The following is a 21862-nucleotide window of genomic DNA, read 5'->3' on the forward strand; positions in this document are numbered from 1 at the left end:
TCTTATTAACATATCAGGTTAATATTCTTTCATGGGTAACTTTAATTTCAATAGTTCCTGTTCACTAGATTAGAAAATTAAGAAAGTGTATGTATGTATGTGTATACATATACGTATATATGAATGACCTGAAATTTCAGAAACACTTTTCATTTTAAACCAAAATTAAAGTAGGAGGTGCTAAATCATTAATTAAAATGTAACTAAGAAGAAAGTTGTTAATGTACATGTACATTTCCTCCATGTGAGAAATCTTGTAATAACTTACAAACACGATTAAAGAAAGGAATAAATAAATCTTAACCTATGTTAATTTAATGACTATTTTTTGTGATTAGTCAATGTAAAATGATTGTATTTTAACCCTTGTTTATTAATGACATGTGTTGTGGCTTTGTGCTTTGCATAATTCATATGTGTATGTTGTATTTTTACTCCTTTGATTAATACCTAAAATGTTTTAAGTCACTGAACAGATCTTGTAATGAATGCCTCTTTTCTTTTGGTGGTATATTTTTCTTAAATAACAACTGTTCATTTCTCTTATTAAAGATTTCATTGTTGAATAGTACATGTTTTTCTAATTTTACTTAGTATATATATAAGCTGCTGCTATTTTTAAGATAATTCTGTTAGAAACTAACATTGGTATTAAAAACATGATTTGTTGTTTAGCTATCAATTTTCAAATACTATAATTTTTATAGTTTTTTATGTATTATAAACAATGAGTAAAAATTTATGATACCAAGTTATTTAGTACATTAAAAATAGATGTGCTTATGACCAAGATAGTCTTTAAAAGGTAAGTAAAGTTTTATTTTTATTTTTGCTTTCATATATATAGTAAGGAATATTACACATACCATAATCAAACTGCTTAAACAAATGTTCTTTAAATAAATATATATTAATCTCTCTATATTTTCCCACTAAGACTCATTTTAGTGATTCATTTTCTACATGTTTTTTCCCCTGCATAGAATGAAATCATATTTGGTAAGAAAAATAATGTGTATTTCATTGTGTTCTGGAACTGATGATGACCCAATAGAAGTAAAGAGAGTATTTTTTTTCCATTAAAGATTGTTTTTTCACACAAAAGTGAAAAAGTTGTTTTGAAAAAAATGAAAGCTCTGTACTTGAACCGTCTTGATTCTAATATCTTCTCCCAGTGTTTCTTTTTTAAAAGAATAGACTTCTGTAGCATTTTGTAATGTGTATATCTATATATCTCTATCTACAACTCCTCTCTCTCTCTCTCTCTCTCTCTCTCTCTCTCTCTCTCTCTATATATATATATATATATATAAGAATAGGCTTCTGAAGCATGTTGTAACGTGTATATAGATAATATATATGCTATATATACATAGCGTGTATCTATATATACACGAAATCTCCATATTGTATCAAATATATACAGTAATGCAACAGAAGCACTTCCAGAAGAGAGTATGTGGTGGCAGCACACAGCCAGTAACTCTGCAGTTTGCCGATTTGATCAGCTTTATGTAGCAAAAGGACACTGAGGGTCTGAGCAGGGGCGTAGGCTGCCGCTTCCACAGCCGCTTCCCCTCAAGGTGGCGTGTCCTCAGGGTGACACTTGTAATCGCCCCCATTGCCCCGAAGGCCCGCAGCAGCCGGGAGAGCAGGTGACGGAGGGGCAGATGGTTTCAAGAAACTGTCAGTTCTTTGTAAAGGGGAGTGTTCAGTAACACTTGTAGTAATTATTTTCTTAAACTTGGAAAAGACACACAAGTGTAATCATAGGCTGGAAATCGATTTTGCTCCAAACTTATTATAGAAATCTTTAATGATTTATGTTTCCATGTGTTCATTACCATATCCTTCAGCTACATTCATGGATGCTTCCCAAAATTATGAACATCTCCTACATATCAGGTGGTGTGCTAGTCACTAGAGATAGACCAGGCACAATTCCTGTATAGAAGGAATTTGCAGCTGAGTGACGAATATAAAGAAACCGGTGATCAGAATGCAGAGTGGGGTTCCTTTCTCATTTCAGTAACAGCCATGTGATTTATAGTATTAGATGAACAGAATGATAGAATCGGGTTCTATTATTAGATGAATAGAATAATAGAATTAGTAATGAGAATTGTACTTGACAACACAGTAATTCCGCCAGTGAGTCCCCCCAGAAGCCTGAACTGGTGGAATATGTTCTATTGTAACCTGGCAGGAGATGAGCAGCGAAGTCCCTACCTGGGAGGCTAGTTTAGCCTTCACATGGTGGCCGCATCTTCCCTTTTTGGCACGTGTGGATTTTGTGTCTCACCAAAAGGGAAAATACGGAAGGATTTATCATTTTCCCTAGATATGCTGCTCTGAAAATACTTTTGGAGCTCCAAATGGTCCTTGCAGGTTTGAAGTGTATGACCTAAGAAAAGTTTAAGTAGATAAGACCTCATTAATGATGAGATCATGAATGAAGAAACTTTCTGTGACTGTGTCACGTTGTGTGAAGTTAGAGCATAGAGTTTAAAATAACTAAAAAACATCCTGACATGAAACGGCGATATGCCGTGTTTTTCTTGATATTTGTATATTACAATGAAAATGCCCTTGTCTTCATGGTAATTATGTTTTCCCACACATAATGCTTCTGAATATTTAAGAATCTCTGGAAAAATAGATTAAAATATTTTAGAACATATTCTGCAGTATCAATGTGCTGTGTGAAGAGACTTTATATAAGATATGTAGGCATTGTTAATATTAGTGCATTTGGTCACCCTAAATTTTTTTTATATTTTGTGTCAACGTCCTGTAGTTTGAAGAAATTATTTTCAGGGGTGGGTAAAAGTAGGTTTACAGTTGTGAATATGTGAAACGGAGTTTATTCTTGTATTATTATTTACTATTATTTTTTATACAAACAACTGTAAACCTACTTTTGCCTACCCTTTATATAAGTCAAACATTAATACTTTTACATCTATTGCCTGACATTTTCTAGACAATTGATCTCAATTTTTTGATCATATATACCTTTATCAGTAAAAACATTTTGAGCACCTAACCTTATATATTTTTATAGTATATTTATACATTAGAAACATACTTAATATATAACTATATTTTGTGATTTGTAGGACATATACAAATGTGAATTTAAAAGTATGAGGTGAATATATAATTAAAATAATTTTTACTTTATGAATAACACTTTTCTCTCACTGCACTGTTATAATCATATCATTTTAAAAAGAGTGATAGAATGTTTCATTAGTTTTGAAAATTTTAGATCAACACTGTTATAGCAATTCAAAAATCTGGTTGTTTCAATGTGTGCTATCAACAGCTTCTATGGCTGAAAAATTACCTTCCAAAAACATATGCCTTCATACAGCAAAGGTTATCACTGATGTTCCTTCCATATATTGGTAAGTGATTTAAAATCCAGTATACTAATTATTCAAAGCATTTGTTGAAACTTGTCTCACAAATTTTCCTTTTCCCTGATGTCATTCAGTTCTTGAAAAGTACTGGGAAGTGTTCTATTTTTATATTTTAACAAAGTTAAATAAAACTTTGAAAGATTTGGAAGCCATTTAAACAGATTAGAAAATTTTGCTTCAAAGCTTTAAAAGTAATACACTTCTGAGAGTTTTTATAGTTGGCATGTTGTTAATGATAACAAAGTCACATAATACTAGAAATTAGTACAATTTTCCAAAAGCAGAGGCTTTCTCATTCACTCTTAAATATCTTGTTTACCTTAACAGAAGATAGGTCTTTTTAAAAATTATCTATTAGATATCACATTTTTATCACGATCATAGGAAAAAATTAGCAAATGTGGAACAAACCTCTTTTTGAGCGGGAAAATTAGGAAAGTCATGATAATTGTGAGATCAGTAAGGTTTATATTCAAAGAGATTAAAAAGCTTGGGCAAGGAGCCAAGGAGTTGACTTGAGAGCACGGGGATTACAAACTGCAGGTTCAGGGGCCCATTGGCTGGAACGTAACTTGATTTTATATCAGTCTCATGTAAGAGAATATAATTTTGATTTCACCAAGAGAAATATAAACTTTCATTTACCAAAAGAGTTTGAAGAGACATTCTTCTCAAACCTGCTGAAATGTTAAATATTAAGTGCACCCTAGATCTTGTGGTTGAGGGAGTTGTGGGGTCAGAATGCCCAGGTTTGAGTCGACTGCCATCATGTAAGTGCGTGGCCTTTGACAAGCTACTTAACATTTCTTAGAGTTTATTTTCTTAGAATAGAAATAGTGGCTACCTAAAAGAGGACATTTTATTAGGGTTAAATGGTAAAGTGGTTGTCATAGAGCCTGCTACATAAAGGATCAATATATTTTGCTTGTCATGATCACTTATCCAATAATAAGTAGATATTCCCTAGGAATTCCTCAAGGAGCTAAAAATCTAAATACAGTAGATAAAGCTAACACATCAAAAATCTGAAATGAGAGCCACTGAAGAAAGTTATACTCTAGTATGAGAGAAATCAGTTTGGGTTGGAGGTTTTTTTCCTTCTTTCTTTAATTTTTATGGAAATAAGACATCCAGCACGACTTGAAATCATAAAGGTACAGTTTAATGCATTTTCCAAAGTGAACACACCTGTGCAGCCTGCGCCCAAACCAAAAATATCAGTGGCCCCAGAAATTCACCCATGTATCCCCTTAAAGTCACCGAACAGGTAACAGAATAGGTAACTCCTATTCTGACATTAAATATCTTAAGTAAGTTGCCTGTGTTTGAACTCCATCTAAATGGAACTTAGATAATTTGCTTGTGAGAGTAGCAATGTTATGTTTGTGAGATTCATTATGTGTGTAATTTTAGTTTCTCATTGTAGTGTAGTAATAATTGTAGGAGTTGAATAAATCTGATTTGTATTACTATTTATTTTCCACTTGACAAGGAGTTGGGATTGTTTTTAATTTGAGGCTTACACATAATGCTGCTCTGAACATTTCTTACCTGGGTCTTTTGGTGAACATGCTCACGCAGATCTATTGGATATGTAGCCAGGAATTGAATTGCAGGATCTTAGTAGATGCATATGTTCAGGTAGATTCTATCAGATGGTTATTTAAGATGGTTGTATGAGATTTCCAATTGTTCACATCCTTGTCAGCACTTGGTAAATCTTAGTGATTCTGGTAGGTGTGTAGTGATATTTTTTTTGTGTGTGTGTGGTTTTAATTTGCATTTTGTGATGCCCAATTAAGTTGAGTTCCGCATCATATGTTTATTACCAGAGGGACTCTTCTTTTGTGAAGTATCTATTGAAGTCCTTTGTCTATCTTTTTATTGAATTTTCTGCTTTATCTTATTGATTTGTGAGAATTAAATTTTTGCTTGGCGTATAAGTCCCTTGTGGAATATATGTATTGAAGAATATCACCTGTACATTTCAGGCTTTAATGCCATTCAGTCTCAGCCATAGCTACTGAGAAGTAGCAATAGTAAAGGAGTTTCCACCTCTTACCATTAAGTAGGTAGATGAAAGATTCAGAGAGAATTTAAATAGACAAATATGAGGAGAACAGCATGGCTAATGGCTTATGTTTATAGTGAATATTTATTTTTAATGACTTAAAAGAAAACTTTTGAGGAGCTGAAACTTGCTGCTTTAAGTAAGAAAGATTAGCCAATCCTTGCTCCAGTTCTCTAAAAAAAATTCCTGACTTACAATCTTCATGAGTTTCTATCGCTGATTCATTCAGTAGATATTTATATAGCAGATACTATGTATTAGTGATGTTTACTAGATATGAAGAATAAATCAGGACAGCGTTCATATTACAGCAGGTAAAAAACTTTTCAAAAAAGATACTCATGAAAACAAATGACAAATTATTTTTGAGACAAATGGTCCTTTTAATGAAATATTTATTAATAACAAGAAATACCACTCTAAATAATTAACCTAGTTCCAAAACATAACTAACAACATAATTGAAAATACTGTATCAAGAAGTCAGAATTCTATGAAGGAGAACTTGGAGACAATAATTACACTAATTACAATTGTAATTACAATTGTGAGGAAAAGGCTTGCCTACAGTAGAACCATTTCTATTTCTAGCCTTTAATATTCTTGAGGCAGGGTTATAAACATATATTCAGAAAAGTTTTCTTCTAATGTAGTAGATTTTTACCCATAAACAAACCCAAGTATATTTAATAGGTAGAACCAGAAAGCACTTCGTGTGATTAATGATTAATCATTCCATTTGGGATGCCATTCAGTCCAGTGTGAGAATTAAAATGTACAGATTATACTGTATAAATGATAATATGTACTCAGTGAGAGTATATTCTTTTTAGGGGTCTGAAAGAATAAAAGGAAATACATATTGCCACACCAATAACTACTGACTCTGTTCTGCCACGAGAGAGTTCACATCTTTTCATCTGAGGGACACATCTTCACTGTTTATTTGTGGGCCTTAGAAGTGTCACATCGGGAACAGGGAAGGTGACCAGGCACGGCCCTGCCCTCGCTCCCAGACATTTCTTCAGAGGCAGGAAACAAGTGCAAAAAAATTGTAGCTCATAGGGACCCTGTCTCCATGTCAGCATTTCTCTGCTAAGCTTAGATCTGTCTTAGATGGAGCCAGGAGGAGGCCCCTCTTATCCCACAGGGCATCCTAGAGCCAGACCATCAGCAACACAACTATCAGGAAAGATCTATCACTCGAAGCTCTCCTCTCTGTGTTATTTTTGGTTGAACTAAAAATCATTCAGCTCTACCTCATTAAGAAAAAACATTGTATATTTAAAAGATCTTTGTATGCATTTGCTCATATGTGTGTGTATATATGTATATATATTTAAGCTTCATCAGAGGACATGGTTAGAGAGGAAGGGAGAGAGAGAGAGAAAAAGAAACATCAATCGGTTGCCTTCCGGATGGGCCCAACCGGGGACTGAACCCGCAGCCTAGGGATGTGCCCTGACTTCCAGTCAAACCAGCACCCTCTTGGTGCACAGGATGGTGCTCAACCAACTGAGTCACCTGCCGGGCTGCTCATATATTTTTTTCTATATAGCATTCATTCATTCATTCATTCATTCATTCATTCATTCATTCATTCAGTAAACATTTATAGATGTGGTTTCTGCCCTTTTTGAATTTAGAATTCTCGTTTATAATTCATTTCATCAACTGTAGTATGTGGATAGAAAGTCTAGCTATTTTTGACGATGCATAACTTATCCATGAAAATGATCCTAATATCCAAGTTTATATTGTGTTAATAGGGTATTCTATTTATTTAGATATGGCAAAGTAGGCCATTATGAGTATGGTCTATAGTTAGGAGTACTTTAGAGATATTTTTTGTGTTTTATGGAATTAAATGTTATCTCCAAGTTTTTCTGTGAATCTGAGGATTTTTACTTTTGAAGTCAAAATATGGAAAAAACCATATTATGAGTAAGACTCATTGACTGGGAAGATGGTTCCTTACATATTTTTTGATGCTTAGGAAAACTCCAGGGAATTTTTTAAAAGGAGAATTAGTTGGAAAGATTTTAGCTTGCAGTTATAATAAAAGCAGATTCCTCTTTGGAAATCTGTTTTATCAAAAACTAAAATTTAAAAGTCTGGGAATAACTTTAGGATTTCATTTAGATACCTGATATCACAATAAATGAAGAAATATAAAATGATCAGATTTATTTGATGGTTTTTAAGAACTAAAGGATGGCATATTCTCCTACCAAACAATGCCCCATAATTCAGATACACAGAAATGTGCATATTCTCATTTGAATAAATGATACAATATTTTTATAAACATATATATATATATATATATATATATATATATATATATACATATAAAGAGTTAAATTGTGATTCTTGAAATATTTTAAAATTACTGTTTTTTCTCTTGGTATCATTTTAAAGATTAGGACAGAAACTTCCAATTTTCTCTTTCTTACCCTTCTGCAAAAAGAATACATTGTTTCAAGTTTCTCAACTAAAGTGCCACAGTTTTTAGTTTTTATATTTTTAAAATTACAGTTTATTCTCAATATTATTTTTAATTAGTTTCAAGTGTGCAGCACAGTGGTTAGGCAACTATATACTTTACCAAGTGTTCTTCCCTATATTTCTAGTACCCACCTGGCACTATACATAGTTATTATAATATTATTGACTATATTTCTTATGCTGCACTTTCCATCCCCATGACTAGTTTGTAACTACCAATCTGTACTTCTCAGTGCCTTCACCATTTTCACCCAGCCCCCCACCCCCCTTCCTCTGGCAACCAACAGTTTGTTCTCCGAAACTAAGGGTCTGTTTCTGTTTTGTTTGTTTATATTGTTCTTTAGATTTGACATGTAATTAAAACCATATAGTATTTGCCTTTTTCTGTCTGACTTATTTTACTTAACATAATACCCTCTAGGTCCATCCATGCTGTCACAAATGGCAAGGTTTCATTCTTTTTTATGGCAGAGTAATATTCCACTATATATATGTATCACCTCTTCTTATCCACTCATCTACTGATGAGCACTTGGGTTGCTTCCAATGAACATAAAGGTGCATATATTCTTTCAAACTAGTGTTTTGGGTTTCTTTGGATATATGCCCAGAAGTGGAATCGCTGGGTCATAAGGCAGTTCTATTTTTAATTTTTTGAGGTAACGCCATACTGTTTTCCATAGTGGCTGCACCAATCTGCAGTCCCATCAACAGTCAAAGTTTCACTTATTTCCACACCCTCACCAATATTTATTGTTTGTTGATTTGTTGATGGTAAGCCTTCTGACATGTGTGAAGTGATATCTCCCAATGGTTTTAATTTACATCTCTCTAATGATTACTGACATTGAGCATCTTTTCATATATTTATTGGCCATCTGTATGTCCTCTTTGGAGAAATGTCTATTTAGATCCTTGACCCATTTTTTAATTGGATTGTTTTTTTGGTGTTGAGTTGTATAAGTTCTTTATAATTTTGGAAATTTACCTCTTATCAGATGCATCATTGGCAAATATGTTCTCCCATTCAGTGGGTTGTCTCTTCATTTTGATGGTTTCCTTTGCTGTGCAAAACCTTTTTAGTTTGATATACTCCCATTTGTTTATTTTTTCTTTTGTTTTCCTTGCCCAAAGAAATATATCAGAAAAAATATTACTTAGAGAAATGTTTGAGATTTTACTGCCTATGTTCTCTTCTAGGAGTTTTATGGTTTTGAGTCTTTTTTTTTTTTTTAATATATCTTTATTGGTTTCAGAGAGAGGAAGGGAGAGGGAGAGAGAGAGAGATAGAAACATCAATGATGAGAGTCATTGATCGGCTGCCTCCTGCAGGCCCCCGACTAGGGATCGAGCTCACAACCCGGGCATGTGCCCTGACAGGGATTCGAACCCTGATCGCCTGGATCCTAGGTCGACGCTCAACTGCTGAGCCACGCCCGGCCGGGCGAGTCTTACATTTAAGTCTTTAATCCATTTTGAGTTTATTCTTGTATATGGTGTAGGAAGGTAATACAGTTTCATTTTTTTGCATGTATCAGTCCAATTTGTCCAACATCATTTATTGAATAGACTATTTCTACACCATTGTATGTTCTTGCCTCCTTTGTCAAATGGTTAAACTGACCATTTAAGAAAACTGGGTGACCACTAAAAACTGAAATTTGATGCAATATTGAATATGTATGGTGCAGTCTTTATATCAAGGATAGAAATACATTTTACAGCTATGTTCTTTACAGTTAGACCATTTTTTTGGCTAATGAATGAAACTAGATGCCACAATTTTGAGAGGGTCATAACAAAGGAAATTGGGATAATTAAAGAGTTGGACTAGACAGATAAAGTTAACCAGAAAAACACAAAGAGAAAAACAACTGTCTTCAAATATTTGCCCTGTGAAATGTGATGTATTCTCACTTCAAAGTGCAGAATAAGAATTACAGGTGAGTGTGTCATATGTATATATATATATATATATATATAAAATCAGTTTCAGCTCAAAATGAGAAACAACAACCCCATAGTTTTCCTAAAAAGAAATAACCACTTCTTTTCCCTGTATCTTCAAAAAAACAAAAAACAAAAGGGAGGCACATTTTTCCATGTGTGCAAATCTAAAAATGTGTCTAGGAAACCCTCACATTTAATTAGTAATTTTGCTGCTTATAGATTGAAAATCATTTCCCTCAGAATTCGTAAGGTGTTGCCTTCTCCTTGTGCACGCTCAGCTATGACGCCTGGGGACCCGATTCCCAGCCTTTGGTGTAAGCCCTGTCTCCGGGCCTGGTATCCCCTCTCCATCTCTGCTGTTCTGCTGCTTCATGGTGAAGGGACTCAGTGTCTTAAAATCTAGTTTGCAGGGTGTTTCATGGGTCCTCTCATTAAGGAGACTGGTGTTGAGAAATTGGTTGTCTTATTTCTTTGATAATTTCTCTGCAGATGTGTGCATTGTTCTTTCTTGAATCATCAGGATTCTTGGATTGATTCTCTAATTCTCTCGTTTTTATTCAGTTTTATATCTCTCATTTGTTTTTACTTGATGCTAACCTGTCAGTACCTAAACCATCTACTGAATACTCTTTTCAGTTATATTTTTACCTAGCAAAAGATTCTTCTCGCATTCTGATCATTTAGGGGGCACAGTATTATATTCTTGCTATATGCATACAGCTCCCTCCTTGTTTACAGTGTGTTTGGTTTTCAGGGTGCTTCTCTTTGCCTCTTGGTCCCTTGGACTTTTCCTTTGGTGCTAGAGTGAAAATGGTTTTTTTTGGTTTTTCTACTGAAGTTTTCCTTCAGATGTTGATGAATCTCGGTATCTCATTCTTATTTAAGAGTAAAGCACTAAAGAATTAATCGAAAACTGTGCATTTGCATAGAGTTTAGTGACTGATGATTTTCCCTGTAAGTCAATATTTGAAGTGCTTTTTCCTTGGAGACCCAGTTTCTCAGAGAAGGACCCCTAATGCCCTGCCTGTGGTGAAGACAGTGTGGGCAGAGAGACTGTGGGTGAAGACTCAGTGTGAGGGATTCCCTGTGTTTCCCCCAGCACCCCAACTCCAGCCCAAGCAGCTTCATTTCTGCAGGAAACAGGCCCCTGACCTGGCTTCCAGGCGCCGAGCGGCCCAGGGCTTCTGCAGGGGCAAGTCCGCCTCGCTCCCCAGTGATCTTCATTTTTTTACCCTCTTTATATCTCTTTCAGTTACTGAAATCTACTTTATTTACTTGGACTTTGCGGGTTGAAAACAATCGAGGGGAAGAAAGGAACACGTGTGGCCTGCCACTCAGCTGTTTGTCACCGAAACTGGTTATTTTTCCAGCCAGATACCTGCTTTCTCTGCTTCTACCCCCTTTTCTCTGCTCCATCTTCCCTCTGAAAAAAATCTAAGTGTCTGAGGCATCTTCCCTCTGGGTAAACAGACTTTTTCCCGGGGAGACACACAGGGCCTTCCTGGAATGCTTCGGGGTGACAGCCTTCCTCATGCGACCGCCGAATGAGCTCTCCCTGTAAGAGCCTCGCCGGCACCCGCCTTCCACCCAAGTGTCCCCCTGAGACGCCCGTGCCGTGGGTTGTAGACCTACTAAGTTTTCTATTTTCTCGGCATCTGGGGAAGGAAGCGTGAGCAAGGGGCATGGAGGTTTCATACGCATTTGGAATATTGAGTCAAGCGCCGTTTCAGGTTCAGCCGCACGTTATGACCTTGAATGTCACACCTGCACTGGGGCCCAGGTGCCCTCGGCTGAGGAGACAGGATGGGCAAAGTTTAGCTGAGCACCAAACGTAAGTCTCTGACTCCAAGCTCCAGGCCCTTTTTATTACCCTCCCCTCTACTCCTTAGTAATAAAAACTCTGAAACCCCACCTTAAATTGTAACATAAATAATTCATTTTTATCTTAAGATACTTTTTAAATTAGCTTAAATTCGCTGACATATTAAATCAATCCCTAAAACATTCTTGCCTCAAAACTTTTATTGCACATGATAAATAGACATAATTATGTGGAATGGGGATTTTAATTTCAACTCTGACTTTTCCTTTGTCAAAGCATTCACAGAGCTCACTTTATATTTCTCATCTGAGAGCTCTCTGTGCATACTCCTTTCAGATCTTTATAGCCCTACTTAAAAGCAAACTTCTTGGCTTTATTTCTGTTAACTCCCACAGCTAGCACAAAAGCGTTTGTAGAAACGTGAAATGGTAAATTGCTATTCTGCTGGCACTTGATTTTAAGAATTTTGTAAATGTTACCATAGTAACTAGTGCCTTAAAAGTAAAAAGTAAAAAAAAAAAAATTAAAAAGGTATGCTTTAGTTGTTTTCCTGATCTCTTTACCTCTTTATGGTCCCGCCCACGCTGAATAGATTTGCCCTGTTCCATCCAGGAAGGCAGATGCTCATGATGCTCATGAGGCTCCCAGGGGATGGATGGGAGTGGGGTTTCCATCATGGGGTGTGCCATACAGTCATGAATCCCATGTGCTGTGATTTGTATAAAGACATCCGGAAAAAGTAAATTCACAATAATGGCCCCAAAAGAATAGTTAAAACTAGACAAGATTTATATTATTCTCATACCGACAATAACATTTTTTCCCTCTTATCATGTAATTATAAAGATTTGTGTTACTCAATGAGTCAATAAAAACTGCAAACAGGAACTCTTCAAATGAGTTCCACTTGCTAAACAGATTTTAAAGAGGAGTTTGAAATGTGCATTACCCCTTTGCAGTACAAACAAACTATATACTATTAGACAGAAAGGTAAAAGAATAAATTACAAGTCATAAACTAATGGCAGTTTTTCCTGAGTGTTTCTTGCTACAGATAATGCTTAACATTTTGAATTCAAATCACATTTACTGTTGCTTTTAGCAGAATAAACCTTAGTCCAGTACTGTCCATAGGTTTATAATAATTGCTTATCAAGTCTTACTATTGAACAAAACAAATCCAATAATTGAGTAGCTATCAGTTAACCAGGTGACTTTTCAATCTTGATTTTCTAATATTTATTTTATGTGTGGAAAATATTATCTGATAAGTGAAGATTTCTGTATAAAGTACTTCCATGAGTTATTGCAACTCACATCCAGGTTTTATATTTGAAAGTGAAAATAATCACAAAGCTTTCCCAAAGTCAGAATTTAGGAAATATTAACAACTATATTGTAGTAAATTATCTTTAAATGTTTACTTCCAATTGAATAAACCATGTTGCATTGACTAGCTTAAAACTTTAAATCTATTGTTGTATGCATATAAATATATACACATATACATTCAAAAGTAAAATTTTACAACATAAAATATAAATTAATTTTACCATTATAGTATTATAAAGATATGAATGTAATGGAAGTTTACGGGATGTTGGTTATTAAGCATATATTTCTTTGTCTTTTAATTTGGAACTCAACATTTTTGCAAGTGAATCTGACTTTTATATTTTTTAAATATCTGAAAGTGCCAATTTTACACATAATAAGATGTAATGCAGTAGAATGAAATATTTCAGTAGTAAATATTTTTAAGACCAAATGCTGTCTTGGTTTATTAAAGCTAGTTAGTCAAAGGGTGTCTGTAACAGGCTAAAAAGGAAAATTTTAAACTCCATTAAACTTTAAAACTCTCAGTATAGTCTTTCAGGAAATACTATGAATGGGGCCCCTGTTGATAGATTTAGTATCTCACTCCTTAGTGCACATATGCGTTGAATTAAAGGAACAGTAGCAGTATTTTACAGATTTGACACTAAGTATGCATATTTTGGTCTTTTTGTTTGTTTGTTTTTGTTTAAACCGAGCAAGAGATACCTTACTCTCCTATACTTGGGCTGTTTTACTCTATTCTAACTACTTCGGTGTTTTACTTCTCTAATAATTGAGGAGCTCAGTTTAAAATAGTGTTCCACTGTTGTAGAGAATGCCCTTAATTGCAAAGTAGTTGTATAAAACTTGTATCTAAGATTTTACTATAGTGAGAGGCTTTTCTTTTAGATATGTAGGTGTCATTAGCTTCCTGAAGATTTTAAAAACCATGTTGTTCCTGGGGTTTAGATAGAGCCTCTATTTTATTTAAGGAATGTTATAGGCTTAAAAATCAGAAAGAAGAAATAAAACGCACATATGCACGGATGCATATACACAGTAGTGTTTTATTCCACAGAATATCTCATTTCTGGTCTGTTTTGATCTGAAACTCTATCACTTCCTTATTTAATGTCATTTCGTAGACAAACCTCTTGTTTCATAATAGTATTATAAAGACATTTAACATAACCGCCAACGCATCATTTTAAAAAGACTCTAGCAAAATAGCTACGTTTAAAATTTTTCCACTAAAATTTTTGACTTTGCTACAGAAACATGAAATTACTGAGTCTGGCAAGAGAGCAAAACAAAAATGAATCATGCATGTTCCTATACTGAGAAATTCATTGATACTTCTGGATTTTTCCTGCAGACTAAGGAATTTCCTTGAGACTAAGGAAAACACAACTAATCCTCTCAAGTTATTCCAAGAGAGACACTCAATACCTGGTTATGTTTTAGCTATTACAATATGTTTGTTTTTAAGTCAGAACCACTCCATTTTATACGTTGTAAATTCATGCTTCTTACTCAGTTGCATTTGCTTTGAGGGAAGTGATTTCTGGTTCGTAATGAGAAGGCTGAGACTTGTACTGGGCAATGATGGCATTTCTGTGAGTTTAGCTCTCCTAAAGCAAAAATCATGTGAATTCTTTTGTCACAAGGGAGTAGGTGGTCCTTGGTCATCTGAAGAAATTAACTAATACCTGCCATACAAGAACAATCGAATGGCTGTGACACGGTTGTGAGCTTTTACGTTTTTAACAGATGGCTACGGACCCAACAGATGTCATATCTAGAAATAAAGTAAAACTTTGTTTCTTTACCTGATTGATGACTTACTAGGGTTATGTTTTGAAAAAGCAATCAGAAAATTCCAAGTATTTTGAAAGGCAAAGTGAAATTTAGTAATAGTACACCGCTTATTTTTATACGGTTTAGTGTTTTCTTGTTAGTCATGTTTTATTTAATAGCAACATTAGGAAACTGAAATAAAGGTAAATGGCTGAGAGAGAAAAATTAATATATTTATATCCAGTTAGATTATTTAATACAAGTGAAAAACTAAATGCCATAATTTTTAACCATCCATGAAATGCTTTGTGATTAAGCAATATTAAATAAAATGTTTATAATAGTGTTATCACATTTTGAAATATTGTTTAATTTTAAATATTTTCCTGATCAGCAAATGAAGAGGAATGTTAAAGAAGCAGTAGTTTTATTGTTACAAGATACCTCTAGTTCTGATTAACTGACCTTGAATGACTGACTGTTCTCTGCTGATTTTATTTATTTATTTTTAACAGTTTATTTTTAAGTTATAGTTGACATACAATATTATATTAGTTTCAGATGTGCAACATAGTGATTAGGCACTTAAATACCTTACAAAGTGATCAGCACAATATGTCTAGAACCCACCTGGCACCAAACATAGTTACTATGATATTATTGACTATACTCTCCATGCTGTACTTTACATCCCCATGACTTATTTTATAACTAGCAGTTTGTACTTGTGAATCCCTTCACATTTTTCACCATTTCCCTACCCGCCTCCTGTCTGACAACCATGAGTTTGTTCTCGGTGAGTCTTTCTCTTTTGTTCATTCATTTTGTTTTTTAGATTCACATATATGTGAAATAATGTATTTTTCTTTCTGTCTGACCTAATTCATTCAGCATAATACCCCTAGGTCCATCCATGTTGTCCCAAATGGCAAGGTTTTTTTCTTTTTATGGCTGATTAATATTCTATTGCATATACCATACTTTCTTCACCCATTCATCTGTTGATGGATACCTAGGTTGCTTCCATATCTTGGCTAATGTAAATAATGCTACAGTGAACATAGGGCTGCATATACCTTTTCTAATTAGTGTTTTGGATTTCTTCAGATAAAAACCCAGACATGGGATTGCTGGGTCATATGACAGTTTTATTTTTATTTTTATTCTTTGAGTCATTTTCATACTGTTTTCCGTAGTGGCTGCACCAGTTTACAATCCCGAAAACAGTGCACCAGGGGTCCCTTTTCCACATCCTCACCAACACTTACTCTTTTTTGTCTTTTTATAAAAGCCACTCTGACAGCTGTGAGGTGATATTTCATTGTGGCTCTGATTTACATTTCCCTGACAATTAGTGATATAGAGCATCTATTCATATGCCTGTGTTCCATCTGTATGTCTTTGGAGAAATGTCTATTCAGCTTATCAGCCCATTTTTAATAGGACTGTTTGATGTTGAGTTGTATGAGTTCTTTATAAGCAGTTGTAAAACACATAATACAATGATTAATAATAATAGAAGAATGAACTCTGAGTTTTGTGTACTCACAACTGTAAGCCTACCTTTGCCCACCCCTGTATTTTGGCTTATTACCCCTTATTGGATATATCACTTGCAAATATCTTGTTCCATTCAGTAGGTTTCATTTTCATTTAGTTGATGGTTTCTTTCTTTCTTTCCCCCCCTCACCTGAGGATATTTTTTTCATATTTTCCCCCAGCTTTTTTGGGGGGGTAGAAAAAGAGAGAGAAAGAGAGAAACATCGATGTGAGAGACACATCTATTGGTTGCCGCTGGGAGCTGAGCCCACAACTGAGGCATGTGCCTATGACAGGAATTGAACTCTAGACCCTTCAGCCCGTGGGCTGATGCTCTAACCACCAGCCACTGAGCCAAACCAGCAAGGGCTAGTTGGTGGCTTCTTCACAGTGCAAAGTCTGTTTAGTTTGCTGTAGTCTGATTTGTTTATTTTTACTTTGTTGCATTTACCCTAGAGGCATATCCAAAACAATATTTCTAAAACCAATGTCAAATAGTTTATCACCTGTGTTTCCTTTAGGACTTTTACGGCTTTGGGTCTTATATTTAAGTCTTTAATCCATTTCAAGTTTAAAGTTGTGTATGGTGTAAGAAAGTGGTGTAGTTCCTTTTTTTTGCATGTATCTGTTTTGTGTTTCCAACACTACTTACTGAAGAGAGTAAGTCTTCATCCGATTGTATCATTCTTACCTCCTTTGTCCTAGATTAATTGACCGTATAAGCAGGGGTTTATTTCTGGGCCCTCAATTTTATTCTGTTGACCTATAGACCACACTGCACTATAATTGTTTGTAGTGTAGTTTGAAGCCAGGGACTGTTAAACCTCCAACTTTGTTCTTTTGTCTTGAGGTTGCTTTGGCTATTCGGGGTCTTTTTTGATTCCCTATAATTTTAGGGTTATTTGTTCTAATTTTGTGAAAAATGCCATTTATATTTTGATAGGGATTGCATTGAATCTATAGATTGCTTTGGGTAAGTATTCTTCCGACCATAAACATGGTCTGTCTTTCCAGTTATTTGTGTTCTCTTCAGTTTCTTTCATTATGTCTTATAGTTTTCAGAGAACAGGACTTTTACCTCCTTCATTAAATGTATCCCTGGGTATACTATTCTTTTTGATACAATTGTAAATGGAATTGTTTTCTTAATTTATCTTTCTGATCATTTGTTATTAGTGTATGAAAAGGCAACAGATTTCGGAATATTAATTTGTATCCTACAACTTTACTGAATTCATTTATTATTTCTAATGGACTTGGGGGGGCTGGAATCTTTAGGGTTTTCTATATATAGTACCATGTCATGTGCAAATAGGGACAGCTTGACTTCTTCCTTTAGAATTTGGATGTGTTTTACTTCCTTTGCTTATCCAATTGCTGTGCCTAGGACGTTCAATACTATGTTCAATAAAAGTGCTGAGAATGGGCACTCTTGTCTTTAGAGTTTTCTGAGTGTGGCCATTCTCTTTATTCTTACCTAAATATTTATATGAAATGGGTATTATTTTACCAATATTACATGTGAAAAATAGAGGTTCAGTGAGGTTAAATAAATTACCTCTGGTTACCCAGCTTGTAAAGTCTGTAAAAGGCAGTTTGTGCATGACTAAGGAAGAGTGTAATAGTTACTTTTCAGGGCTATTTTGTTGCTTATTAAGGTACATATCAGTTCTCTTAGTGTTTTTACCATTACTGTCAGAGAGGATGGCAGATCAGATAAACACAATAGTTATGGAAGCCTACACACACACACACACACACACACACACACACACACACACAACACAAGGTTTTCCATTTTCTAGACCTGAAGATACATTTTATTTCCTTATTTTGTTTAGCAATTTGTTTCCAGAATTAATCAAGTGTCTCACAAATTAAGTCAATTCATTCACTCTTCTGTAGTATTCTTATATGTAAACAAACAAAGCAATAATCCACATTTCAAATATCAGAAGTAATCTTGTTCTGTAATATACAGCTAAACTTTAGAATAAGAATAGACTTGCCCCAAAGTTAATCATAGTAGAGTGGACTAATTGATTCCAGCTCTCACCTCTCGGTACTGAAAGCACCGGGTAACCTGCATAACTGCAGAATCTATTACAGCTTGAGGGCTTGCAAATTCTGTATTTGTTTTGAATGTCCTGTTTTCTGTAAGTAGACATTTGTCTTCACCTAATCTGTAGGAATGGATAACTTAGGTTGCCTGCATTTAATGTCGCCACTTCTGAAGTGTATATCTACGGTTCCAGAGTAATGAAAAAAATCTGAGAAAGCGTTTAAAACAATGTCAACTAAGGATGATCAATGCTTTGCACAGAATGCTGTCAATGAATTGTACAGTATTAATATGACCTCAAGGGGGTAGGATGGTTTCAGAGATATAAAATAGAGAAAAAACAAACAAGAGGTTACTGGAGTGCCAGAGAAAAGAACCGACATGTTGGGTATTCCTACTGAATGGGATATTTTTGTGGCTGCTTTGCAACTCAGAATGTATTGTGGTTTGAGGCAGGAAGGGTAGCATTTCACTATTTATTTACTGTAATATTGCCTCCTTCCAACTAACACATAATTATTGGTATAACATGTTCTGTTTTACTATAATCCCTACATGAATTTAATCAGCCATGATAAAATAATCTACTTATTTTTCTTCAGATATTGGGAGAAAAGAGCTCTACTTTAAAAGTGAAACAAAGGAATAATTTTTTAAATGTTATCTTTATTGTTGAAAGTATTACAGATGTCCCCCCCTTATCCCCAATTGAACAAAGGCATAATTTATGTTGCAATACTTCAATTTTCTATTTTTTTCTCTCAAGGAACTTGAGTTTATTGACCAATAAATATATTTCATGGAATCTAAAGTGTTTTAATAAATTATTTTCTAGTTTTTGGAAAACAAATAAGAATTGCTTATACCAAGTATCAACATCAGTTAATCGGCTGATATTTATTGTATGTGCCACTTTGTGGGTGATCTAAAACGTCCTTGACCTCCAGAAGGCTGGGTAGATAAAGCATGTGACAAAAGTAGAAAATGATGAAGTGCTAAAAACAGAGTGAGCCTCAGACAGAAGAGTTCAGAGAAATGAATGATTGATATGTGTTTACCCTAGAAATGGGCTTGACTTAGAGCTTTAGGATAACTAAGATTTAGAAAGCACCAGAGGAAGTGGTTAGTGGAGGTAAAAAGGAAGTGATATGAATAAGGCACTGTTGGTGAGTGACTATATCACATTAAAGAGAAATGATTATATTATGCCTAAGTAGAGCAAAGGTTGCATGTTGAAAAGTAACAGAAAGTAAGGTTGGAAAAGTATGTTAACTGAAATTTGGATCAAGAAAGCAAGAATGAGTATAAATTTTGGTTTTTACTATTAAAGACAATAGAGAGCCATTGTTAGTTGTTGTTTTTTAATATATTTTTATTGATTTCAGACAGAGGAAGAGAGAGAGGGAGAGAGATAGAAACATCAATGATGAGAGAGTCATTGATCCGCTGCCTCCTGAACGGCCCCCCACCGGGATGGAGCCCGCAACCCGGGCATGTGGCCTGACCAGGAATCGAACTGCCGTCTCCTCGATCCTAGGTCAATGCTCAACCGCTGAGCCACGCCGGCCGAGTGCATTGTCAGTTCTTGAGTGTTAAAAAAAGCAATATGTTTAAAATTATGTTTAATGGCCTTGGTTACAGATTAGAATAATGAAGAAAAGAAAGAATCAAAGATGACCTTGAGTTAGAATATGCAGTTTTTTGAAGAGTAACCTTAACTTTGATAGTGTATTGCAGTGTCCAAGTTTACAGTCCATTCACAGACACAGCTTATAGAGAAAATACACTGCTAAATTCTAGACTGAATCTTTAATGTCTCCTCTTATGTTACATAGTTTTGTAAATGAATCGGTTTTTCATATCAACAGTTAACTGCATACTTACTGAGGGATTCTTGGATTCTTGGCACTGTTAACTCAGAAGTTTACAAAACAGAAACACCTGGGCAATGTCTAGATTAGGCATATTGAAATATAGAAAGTCATCCATCTTTGTTCATCAACAAACCTACTTCTTCAAGATTGAGTTGAAATATCACTTTCTCCTTTAGTTCTTATGAAATATCCCAGAGAGAAATGACTAGTTACAATGAACTTCTTAACTCCATTATAATTTTTTATTGTATCATTTTTTGTAGTGTTTTTTTTTCCTCTGATCTTTATTGGGTTTAACATTTAATATCCACTCTGGCATTATTCATTTAATGGATGGTATGTGTCATTTAGATAACAAGCATTTTGAGGATAAATCAAGGGCAAAGGCAAGAGATGGTGCTTAATGAATCTACAATTCTTGGTATATTCCTGGAAAGCAATGTTCATAATAATTAAATAAAGTAATATTTATCCATTTTTCACAAGTACTAGTGTATCACTATCATAAAAATTCACAATAATTATTACTTTTTTAAATGGGCTAACAGGGACAGTAATAAATTTTCTTTTGTTCAAATGGTCACAATTTAAAAGTTAGAAAAAAATAATAATACACCTTAGTAGAAAACACTTCTGTGCGTGAATATGTATGTATCCTCCCTGAGAGTATATGCTTGATACTTGTTAATATATGAGGCTTTGGTATAAAATATGTTACACTCTTTGAAAAATAGTGAAGTAAAGAAACAGGCAGGAAAGTGCCCAAGATAAGTTACCAAAAAGAGTAGAGCATATTGGTAGATCTGAAAAGACAGTCAGTCACTAGCAGGAAAGAATGTACACTTAATACAGTTTAGGAGACCTGTGGGGATTTTCACAAAATTAAGTGTGTTAAGTGGAATGTAAAGGCTGTGTGTGTTAATGGGAAGAGAACAGCTCAGATATGATAACAATAAGTCAATAATCAAGACACCAATTTAAATTGTCTGCACAAATGGGATTTAGTATTGCAGTTAATATAAAAAGGTAAATCATTCCCAAACTATTTTTTAATTTAAAATATCTTAAAATGTATCTAAAAATCTGTTTTAGCCTAACAGTCTTTGAACTCATAATATACATAAAATGCATACTATATGATCTAATGTTCTCAGAACTCAGGATATGTTTCTAAATGAAACCATATGTGAGCAGCTGTCTCCGTTATGAGCGGACTTGCCTGGAACTCGTGTCTTCTTTGCTTGACTTTTCCCTGGTGCCTGGGTCATGCTCACAGTTGTCAGCATCCTCTCTGAGACTGTATGAAGGAAAACCATAGAAAAGGAAACTGATGTTTACTGAAGATGCACCATGTGTGATAGGACTGAGTGAGACAGTTCACATTCTTCATCTCATGTTAATCTTCATAATAAACTTGTAGTTCATTCGTGGTGATATTCCCAGTTTATAAATGAAGAAACCGAGGCTTGGACAGGAGATGAAATGTGCCTAAGGTTA

At 34.6% G+C, this 21862-nt stretch overlaps 1 protein-coding gene across 1 annotated transcript in view; it reads left to right on the forward strand.

The window, feature by feature from the left end:
• ADAMTS20 (ADAM metallopeptidase with thrombospondin type 1 motif 20) overlaps positions 1–21862 on the forward strand; it is a 160217-nt gene that overhangs the window by 99435 nt on the left and 38920 nt on the right. The gene's annotated exons all lie outside the window — the stretch shown is intronic.

Source organism: Miniopterus schreibersii (genome assembly GCF_964146895.1).
Source record: "Miniopterus schreibersii genome assembly, chromosome: 2".
NCBI lineage: Eukaryota > Metazoa > Chordata > Mammalia > Chiroptera > Miniopteridae > Miniopterus > Miniopterus schreibersii.